General features: G+C 34.9%; 2 protein-coding genes across 2 annotated transcripts in view; both read right to left on the bottom strand.

Annotated features, from left to right (window-relative positions):
- The window catches only part of LOC111397834, a 7,110-nt gene extending 6,555 nt beyond the window's left edge, over positions 1 to 555 (bottom strand). The window contains exon 1 of the mRNA XM_023024809.1: positions 306 to 555. The gene's annotated coding sequence lies outside the window, so the exon portion shown is untranslated. The remainder of the gene's footprint in view (positions 1 to 305) is intronic.
- Positions 1 to 673, bottom strand: part of LOC111396833 — a 12,279-nt gene extending 11,606 nt beyond the window's left edge. Inside the window, exon 1 of the mRNA XM_023023363.1 lies at positions 570 to 673. The gene's annotated coding sequence lies outside the window, so the exon portion shown is untranslated. The remainder of the gene's footprint in view (positions 1 to 569) is intronic.
- Between the last annotated feature and the right edge of the window lie 9,898 nt (positions 674 to 10,571).

The raw sequence follows: 10,571 nt of genomic DNA, 5'->3' as shown, positions 1-10,571 counted from the left end.
AGTAGTGCCCAGGTGGCCCAGTCAACTGGGTTGCCCAGTTGACTGGGCAGACGCCCAGACGGCCCAGGCCGTCTGGGCGTCGGGGGCGACTGGGCGCGCCCAGACGGCGCCCAGTCGCCCTTTACGGCATTTTTGATGTCCGATCGCCGGAAAACTCCATTTCCGACGATCTCCACTCCTTCCCAAGTAATATGTTGCCAAAATTCCACATTTACACATGAATTTCTCAAAAAATATGTAGAAAATCATACTTTTTTCCAAAAATAAAAATATAAACATGGTTTTTTTTGGTATAAATTTCTTACCTTCTTCAGAGGGATTTTGGCCAAGTGGGTATCCTGTTTTTCCTTATTTGTCGGTGTCTGGGTCGACTGTGCTACAGTATTTTCCCGTCTCCTTCGGCTTTGCTTCGTTTTCAAGTGAGGGTAAAATTGGAAATCTCTTCTTTTTTTTTTTGGTTTTCACGGTTTTTTATAATTTTGCCTTTTTTTTTTTTTCGTTGGTCAAAGGCCAGTTTGAAAAATTGGCCGGGTCAACCGGCCAACAGCCACTAATTCCTCGTTGAGACTCGAGTTTATTGTTTCAGGATTAATAAATTCGGCACTCATTGGACTTCACAATATAATTTTTGAGTCAACAATTTATTTATTTGCTAATAGACAACGTGATGAGATTTCATCACTGTTTTAAAAAGTTCGTCTAGACAGTGTCTAGGCTAGAAGCTCAAACAAAATGTTTTGCTTTATGCTTAGACATTTTTTTTCCAATTCATAAAAGGTTGAATTTTTTCTTCATTTCTTTCGTCTAACGTAGGCACGCTCCAATAGAACTCATGCTCAAAGTTGAACCAAGAAGTTTGAACAACTCAATTCAAAATATACCAATGAAACGAAGAACTCGATCACTGACGATGTCCTTAGACAGTCCCCAGTATTTGACAATATATTTGAAAAAAGAGTTAAGCTGTTTCTTTCCCTGATACATAGGCGCTGTGAGGAAAGTTGCATACTTTGATAGACGGTCCACCACGATGATGATAGTGTCAAAATTCTCAACTTTTGACAACCCAATAATGTAGTCCATCGATACACTTTCGAATGACCAAGTTAGGACAGAAAGGGGCTCTAGTAAGCCTTTCTTTTTCTGATGATTTGCTTTATCTTGCTTACAAATAAAACGGATTTTTACATAAGTTGCAATGTCCTCCTGCATTTGAGGCCAGTAGTATGCACGTTGCAGTAGTGCACAAGTGTGTTCCTTTTCGGGATGCCCTGCGCAGATCGTGTCGTGGCATTCCGTAATTAGTGATTTTCTCAAATCTTCGCCCTTAGAAACATATAGGCGGTCTCCCTTAGTCTTCACTAGTTCCCCATCGAGCCAGAACCGTAGAGTCTTACCCTGCTTGATGAGGTCGATCAAATATTGAGTAGCCGGGTGCTCGAATTTAGTCTCTTGTATTCGTGGTGACGGCACTCCCTGAAAGAGCATCCACGGAGCAAATAGCAGTCAAATCGGCCCGTCGACTAAGAGCATCCGTAACATGATTACTGGATCCGGGACGATATTCTAGCATAAAATTGAACTCTGAAAGAAATTCCTGCCATCAAACTTGCTTGCTCGATAGTTATGGTTGGGACATGAAATGACTAACCGCAGTGTTATTTGTCCTCACAATAAATGGAGACCCAAGAAAATAGTGACGCCATCCCCTAAGACAATGGACTACTGCCAACAATTCATTTTCATGCGCCGAGTAACGACCTTCTATTTGGTTTAACTTCTGGTTCCCATATACTACCGAATGTTCTTCTTGCATAAGGACTCCACAAAGTGCAAAATCTGAAACATTTGTATGAATTTCGAATGGTTTAGTCATATCTGATAAGGCTAAAATCGGGTTCGTCCACATGGACTTCTTTAACCTTTCAAAAACAATTTGGCATTGGGACGACTAATCTCAATCCTTATCTTTCTTTGTCAATTCAATAAGTGGCAGTGTAATTTCTAAGTAACCTTTCACAAATCTTCGATAGTAATTGCATAACTCGAGAAATAAACGTACATCATGTACGATTTTTGGTGGTTGCCAATCTTTGATGGTTGTAACATTCTTCGAATCCATGTGGATTTTACTCTGTCCAATGATGTGACCCAAGAAACTGATAGATGTCTGAGCAAATGAGCATTTAGCCTGTTTGGTATAGAGTTCATTTTCCCGTAGACGATTAAAAACTTGCCTCATATGTTGCACATGTTCCTCCAATGTCTCGTTGTAGATTACTATGTCGTCCAAGTACATCATGACAAAATCATCTAAGAACCCGTGAAGTACTTGATTCATCATAGTACAAAACGTTGCTGGAGCATTTGTCAAACCAAAAGGCATCACTTTAAATTCAAAGGCTCCATATCTGGTTACAACTGTAGTTTTTGCTTCATTTCCCTCCTTAATCCGAACTTGCCAGTATTCGGACATAAGATCAATTTTTTGTGTAATACTTCGCCCGACTCAGTCGATCGAAGCAATCTACAACAGCGAGATATGATAGCTATTCTTTACAGTGATCTTGTTCAAGGCTCGAGAGTCACAGCACGTTCTAAGAGAACCATTGGCCTTTTTCTGAAACAACACAAGAGCTCCGTATGGTGACTTCGCAGTCACAATAATTCCACTCTCCAGCATTTCTCCTAATTGCTTCCTAAACACTTCAAGCTCAGGCTAAAACATATGGTATGGTGCTCTAGTAGGAGGTTTGGCACCTGGAATAAGTTCAATTTCATAATCAATCGTCCTTCTTGGTGGTAATTTCTTTGGTAATTCGTTCGGTATGATATCCTCTAATTTTCGAATAAGCCTTTTATAGTTTTGGAATAGGACCAGTTGCCTATTCGATCTCCTCTAATCGAAGAGTGCATAAAAAAGAAGGCTCATTTCTCTTGAAACCCTTACTAAAGTGCATGGCTGGGATACTCTTTTCGCCCATCTTCCATCATCATTAATGAATCGAAATATGGCAACATTGCTATCTTAGTATCCCGAAGAAATTTCAATCCCAGAATAAGCTTGAAGTCATCCATCTGAACTACGGATAAATTTGTCCTTCCCTCGAAAGGACCTACTCTGATAACACTGATTTTGCCACTCCAGCTATTGGTTGAGCAGCAGAGCTGATTGCTTTAACTTTCCCACTACCCTTTTTCAGAACAAGTTCGAGTCGCTCTATTTCGGTACATGCAAGGTAGTCATAGGTAGCACCAGTATCCACCATAGCCTTAATTGGCTTTCCATTGATCTTCACATCAATGTACATTAAGCCTTTAACCCTACAAATACGAGCTTTCGCTTCTTCCATCTTTGAAGGGGACATCACCCTTTTCAGCAACCCGATGCGATAGTGTGTTGCACTGATGTAAAAATGCCCCAACTTCATCCTCATCCTCTTCGGAGTCGGTTTTACCATGACAACTGGCCTGTGGGGCCTCTTGCTTTGAACTTGACCCGCCACTTGCTAGTTGACAATATGTGTTCACCATCCATTTCTGAGGACACTCTGACACCCGATGAGGTCCTTCGCATAAAAAGCACACCAATTTAGGAGTGGTATCAGTTCGGCCCTTAGTTGCTTTTCCTTTGTTTAGTTGGTACTGTTGCTACCGTTATAATTTCCTTGACGGCTATTATGATAATTTCCCTGAAATCCACAGGTGCTTTGATAGGCTCCTCCGTTATTTTGAGAGTAAAGATCTTCCCCATTTGAGTTTGAGTTGGGTCTGTAAGGTCTGTTACTACCTCCAATTGCTTTATTACTCGCCGAAGGTCGATCTTTTCTAGATTTCGTTTGGTAGTCACTCAAACATTCGGTAGCTCCCATGGTTGCGCTCAAATCAGTAACCTTCTGTCTTTGAAGTTCCGTGCGTGTCCAAGGTTTCAATCCTTCCATAAAGGTGAAGTTTATCATTTTCCGACATATCTCGAATATTCAGCATATGCCCTGAAAATACTTTCACATACGTCTTGATAGAGCTTGTATGTTCCAGGTCTCGCAGTGCCCGTCGAGCCTGATACTCATCATTTTCCAAGAAAAAACTACGATCTAATCGCTTCCTTGAGAAGATCCCAAGAATCTATTCGAACCCTGTTAGCCTGAATATCAGCATATTTTGTTCGCCACCATAGTTTTATATCTCCACCCAAATACATAGTAGCTATGGTTACCTTTCTTGTTTTGTTTTCAATAAAAGTTGCGATAAAGTATTGTTCCATGTCAAGCAAGAAGTTTTCGAATTCTTTTACATCACGTGCCCCTCCGTAGGTACACGGTTCAGGAATTCTGAATCTAGGAGCATACTCAGGAACGAGAGCTTTGCCATTGCCCACCGCACGTTGGGGTACTCGTAATTTAGCTCTCAACGCTTCCATTTTATCCTGTAGATCAAGAATGATTGTAACAGTTTCAGTCATTATTGCGCAAGCCCTTTAGCTTTCATCCAGTTGGATGTGTAATCCACGAATCTCAGATTCCGCCATCTCGACTTTTTCCTCGAGACTGTCCACGACATAGCACAACCTAGTAGTGAGATGTAATTGGATCCATAGCTTTCTTATTGAGGGTCGTGAGTCGCAGCTCTGATACCAACTTTCATGGGGTGCCTTTCTTCTTGGCACAGAAAGGGACACCGTGCGGCAGTAGTATGCTACGCTAGACTACATTCCGCCTTTTCTTGGTCACGTCAAGATGAAAGAAAATTTGATTATAATTTTGTAGAAAGCTTACAACAGAGAATTTGAATATACTGAAAGTAAATTGAACTTTGATTAAGGAAAACTGAACATTACAAATGATGAAAGTAGAAAATTACAATTGTTAGAGTAGGAGCTAACACCAGTGAGCGTGAATGATTTTTGAATGACTTATTCCCCCTATAATAGCATTCGGAACAAAAACCTAAGTGACAGGAATAGATATTTAAATGACGAGGAATCATACTAAACGTTTACAAATATCAGAGTTATTTTACAACTGAAATAATTATTATAATGAAAAGAAAATTATAACTCAAACATGAACTAATATTTACAATGTGCGGTCGAAATTGGGCAAACTGCGACTACGATTGTGTCAAGGGGTTAAGTAAAACTGCGGTCCTTGACACATAGGCAAGCTCCAATAGTTTATTTATATATTTGACTTTAACCTATTATCATTACAAAAAAAAAAAAAATCATTTGACTTTATTTTCAAGTTTTATCTGTACAAAAATTAAAAATAATTTTATCTAAATAGTTAGATAAGATTTAAATTTTGTTGTTATCTACATTATGTAATTATGATCTTAAGATACGTTTTATGACAAGCTTCAAAAGCATATATGAAGTTCCTATAAATCTACTAAGTAAGACTTGTCTAGTTGAAAATTGAAACTATGAAAAATATTCTAATTTTTTGCATTTCGAAAACTTGAAAATTGCATAATTGACTAATGGTAGAAGTTATTAGGTAGATATTATATTTTATAATTTTAGATTTTTAATATGTATTATTTTAATTATTAAATAATTTTTATAATGATTAAAATTTTGAAATAATATTATAAATAAAGAAAACGTTATTTTTGAGCCTAAATCTCGCCTAGGTTTGCTTAAACTCGTAAAGGTTGAAGTTTCAACTCTACGTTTAACCACACTTTACGCTTTTTAAAATACTGAATTTGATTGAGGTGAAATGTCGCTAATCAAATTAAAAAGAAAACAATATCCCAATTTGCCATGAACCTACGTTACCTAAGTGCAATTGTTTAAGTGGTGAAAGATTTTGATAAATTTAATTCAATCCATCATCGCTTCATCAATCTATTTGTAACGGTGATGTACAACAAGCACTTTTTAATTTGAAATTGGCCATTAAACTACGTGTTATACAAAAACTCCACATGGTAAGTCACGATCATTAAAAAAAAATACAATTCAACCAAATCATCCAAGTAAAATGTGTTATCACTCATCCAACTTACACTATAATCACAGTTTACTTAGCCCCGATTTGGTTCCCCATTATTTGATATTATAATTTTTGAAATAGTATTTTTTTTAAAACGTGTGGTTTATAAAGAAGAAAATGTTTTCGATTTACGTGTAATATTATTTTATGGAATATTGTGTAATTGAAAATAAAAGAGAAAAATTATAATTAAAAATTATGGGGACTAGACAGGGGCTTAGCAAACTCAAAATTACTCCGCAATGATCACTCATCTTTGAAACATTATATTCCATCCATCATTCGTCAAAATCAATTTTCCTTACCGTTGACGTGTTGCACGAAAATCTTGCATGGCAAGTTACGATCATTTTAAAACTCAACTGAATCATCAAACTTGCCAAACTTGCCATTTGTGAAACGCGACTTCATGGTTCCATATACTTCTTTATGCCCCCCAATTGTCCATCCTTTGTTTCAGTTCCAAAAAATTCTAATCACTCATCTCACTATCACCCTTGTATAACTAAATTGTGTGCTGAAACATGATCAATTATTGAGAAACTATTACTTATAAATTCCTAAACCTCTAAATTTACCATTTTGTTTGGTGCTTCTCTAATCACAATCTTACATTTTCGTAAAAGTGTGTCCGACCATTTGAAAAATGAAATGTCATCGAAATTTGGCTAGATAAAAAGGAATCAAGAACAACCACCGTGAACATGGTCCATGAGGTATTTCAATCGTACACCAGCTATCGGAGGTCGATGAAAATGAGTATGGGAAATAAATTATTTTGTTTTAAAGAAAGTCAATAAAGAGCTAAGCAATATCATCACGAACAATATACGAAAGGAAAATGGACATACTACGAATCAACCACGTAGACAATTGATACAATATCGCTATAAACGCCAATATGTGTGACACTTTGTTACAAGGAATGAAATAGGGATGGCAACGGGAAGGGTCGGGTCTGCGCAACCTCGCTTGCCCTGCTCAGTTTACCTTCTCTTTTTTGTAATTCAATTTTTAATAATTTATTTTATTGCCCCTATTCATTAAAGTAAGACAAAAATATATTTACTAATTAAAGTTAAATTATTCAAATATATTTGATAAATGAAGGTTTTTATTGACTGTCATATTCATTTTAGTTGCCATCTTATATTAGAACGAATGAAATTTAGTGAAATTTTCTATTAAAAGTATTAATTTTTTTAAAAAATAAATAAAGATTAAACAGAATAGGGCGGGACGAGGCCCTTATTACCCATACTCACCCCCCGACCCCGATCCGAATACTCAATTAAGTAGGTAATCCCCACTTGATTATGACGGGGTTCAAGGATATCAGGTTTAAAGAATTTTTTTGTCATCTCTAAAATTAAACAACAATTTTCACAACACATCCCACATTAACAATAAAGTATCTTATAAACCAACCTTGTGAGGGGCCAGACCCAATGGCAAAAAGTTGTTTCGTTTGTCACTAAGCTTCTAATAGGTTTAGCTAAAAAAAATTGATAAAAATTATGCTAAAAATATGATGCTTAGCAAAAAAAAATCGAGTTGAATTTGGTCTTCAAAATTTTGATTGCTTATACTAACAGTAAAGGAAATAATATGTCCATTTCTTAGGTCATTCCAAAAAGATATATTGGGCATCATGTGGGTTTACAAAGGAAAAAAAATTATATTTAAGGGATTAACTATAACACATTTCAAAATTAAGAAATAAAGTTTAAGATTTTAAAAATCAGGTGTTAATTAAATTTTATTTATGAATTAATTAATTAAATATATTAAGATCACAATTTTGTATAATTTGGTCAAGAATTATTGAATTAATTGGTCACAAACTATTTCACGATCACAAATCAAAAAAATTATAGCTCACAATTTATTTATCAGTTATAAATCATAAATTTTATAAATTACGACTTATTTTACGGTCACAAATTATCAAATCATTAGTCAAAATTTGTCCGATTTTTATGTCAACCATTGGTTACAATTTATCTATTTTATTGATCACATATTATTTATTGATCATACATTAATCAATTTATTGATCACTATAAACCAAATAATTTGTGACCACTACTACCTCCAATATCATTATGCCGGAGTTGGGGAGAGAGGAGAGAGAGAGAGAGTAGATAGAGAATGAGACGTAATTAATTTAATTAGTAATATTAAATAAATAACTATAACCTAATTTATGAAATGTTAAATTTGATTGAAAACAGACTTGGATGTAATTTCCTCTTATGACATCGCAAATAGGCTCATTGGGTTGGTCTGCTAAGCCACTGGATGATCCCAAAGTCTTCGTGGCATTACAGTTCTATTATCAATGAGCAAGGGAACTATTTATAAATTATTTAAACTATAAATTAATAGAAAAGAGTGATAAATAAGTTGATAATATTTGTGAATTTCTCGAAAAATATAAATAAAAGGTAACTTGACTGTTCATAAACACGAGCCAAAAATAGGCTACTCCCTCGTTTTCACCTGTTTACCTTCTCTTATAATAGAAAAATAACTTCAACAATAATTAATATGAGATTTTTTTTTGTTTTTTTGGTTTGGAAGAGGAATGAACACTTTTGGTTTCTACGAACAAAGATGTCTTTGTTACAATAATAATCACAACTTAATTTGTGGATTAATATGTAGTAAATCATTTAAGGATTTGTACATGAGACCCATTTTTTGAGAAAATAGACTTTGTCGTAGTGATTTTTTGGAGAATATGTGATTAAAAAAGAAAAAAAATTGAACATACGGGAAAATTTTATTAGAGAACTGTCTAATTGAAAATGAATTTAAAAAAAAAATGCATTTTTAAAGAATAGAGCTCAAATAGGGCTAAGCAAACAAGTATATTCTTTCCATCATTGCACATTCATTTGTATCGTACATTCCATACCATAGTTGTTCACACGTAATATGTTTTTTTGGATTATGAATAAGAATACATGTCTCGTGTGTTTTGCCGGCTTCATGTCTTAATAATTCATCATTCCATTATGTCGATAAAAGCACATGGGATGTTTTCCTCTTTATCCAATATTAGGTAAGGGCTAATTATGTAATTGACATTTCGCAATTGGAAGAACAAAGTAAACCAAAAATCATATATAACATTGAACGAGGAAGTTGCCTCGTATGCTCGAATAGTAATATGTGTAAATTCGAGTAAATTTTGGCTCTCGTTGTTGCACATAAATCTAACGAAACTATTTTGAGTGATATTATAGTAAAATTATAGGACGTAGATCGTGGCTTTTGTTTTATTTTAGATATAGAAATAAGGTGACCCACGAGCTCGAGCCCTTAGGTATTTTAGTCATGAATTTGAAAGGTTGGACTGATTGCATTCATTTTTTTCTCGTCTGCAGTTCTTGATGACTTGAATTAATTAAGAATGTTTTGTTGGTATGAAAACAAAAATGAAAGTAAGTTTTTTTCATTCTTGATTATGCAATTCAAGTCTTAAAGGTCCTGAATGTAGGCTGAGAAGACACGTGAATTAATACTTTATAGTGAAAAATCCTTAAGAGCATGTGGCATATGGGACCATTGCAGATTCCTTCCTTCATGTGCCAAAGCCTGCAGGAAGGCGCACAGACCTAATTACTTAAAATTACAAAAACAAGAATTTCAAATTGGGTTTAGTCTTCTCGCATGATCATCTTCTTGAGATCACCATGATTGAATCATTTTGTTTAAATGTCGTCCGAGCAGGAACCCGCCTATTCATGCACGATGTTGTTAAATTGTCGAGTCTAATTAATGTCTCTGTGCAGAGTCGGTACGCGAATCGACATTTGTAATTTCACTAAGAATAATTTAGGAATTTCACACTTACAATTTCAAATTTTTTTTTTTTTTAATTTGTCTTGTAAATAGAGAGTTGTTATCATCATAAAAAGAAAGAGAAGTTAGAGAAAATAAGATGCGTGAGTTTTCTCTTAGAAAATTCTTTTCATTATCGCACATTGAGGAGAAACTCTATAAAATCTTGAATGTTTTTGGGTGTTTATTTTTTATTGCGATTTTATTGCTTTTGTTGATCCAGAATTAGAGTTTACAATTCTCAACAAATGCAACTAACGATCACATTATGGTTAGGACATTTCTTTATTTTGTTGTTTTGTGAGGTAAAAAGCTCACACCCTTGCAAAGTTTGTAGTGTGGCTTAAGAAGACCCCAAGCTTCATCAAAGATCGTGTAATTAAAGAAATTTCTATAAATAAAATGTGTGACAAAAAAAATAAATTAGTCTGCAATTAAATAATACTGAAATAAAAAGAATTTTTATGGAGTTGTCATCACTTTTTGTTTGATTACTTCCAACTAATAAATACAACGAACTAACTCTGAAATCCTAACTAACAGACATTTAAAATTTAAAAAAGTTAAAAATAGGATTTTAGATAACTGCAAAGCAAAGAGCAATATTGATTACTCTTTTTCTGAACCCCAAAAACTTCACCCACACTCCACCAATTGAGTTGGCAATGAAGCAGCAGTAGAGCGAAATAAGACAGGGAAAGAATTAAGAAGGGTCCATTAGCA

This window comes from Olea europaea, chromosome 7, assembly GCF_002742605.1.
Source record: "Olea europaea var. sylvestris chromosome 7, O_europaea_v1, whole genome shotgun sequence".
In the NCBI taxonomy this organism is placed as follows: Eukaryota; Viridiplantae; Streptophyta; class Magnoliopsida; order Lamiales; family Oleaceae; genus Olea; species Olea europaea.
The sequence above is the reverse complement of the archived record's forward strand: the minus strand, read 5'-3'. Positions and strand labels throughout refer to the sequence as shown.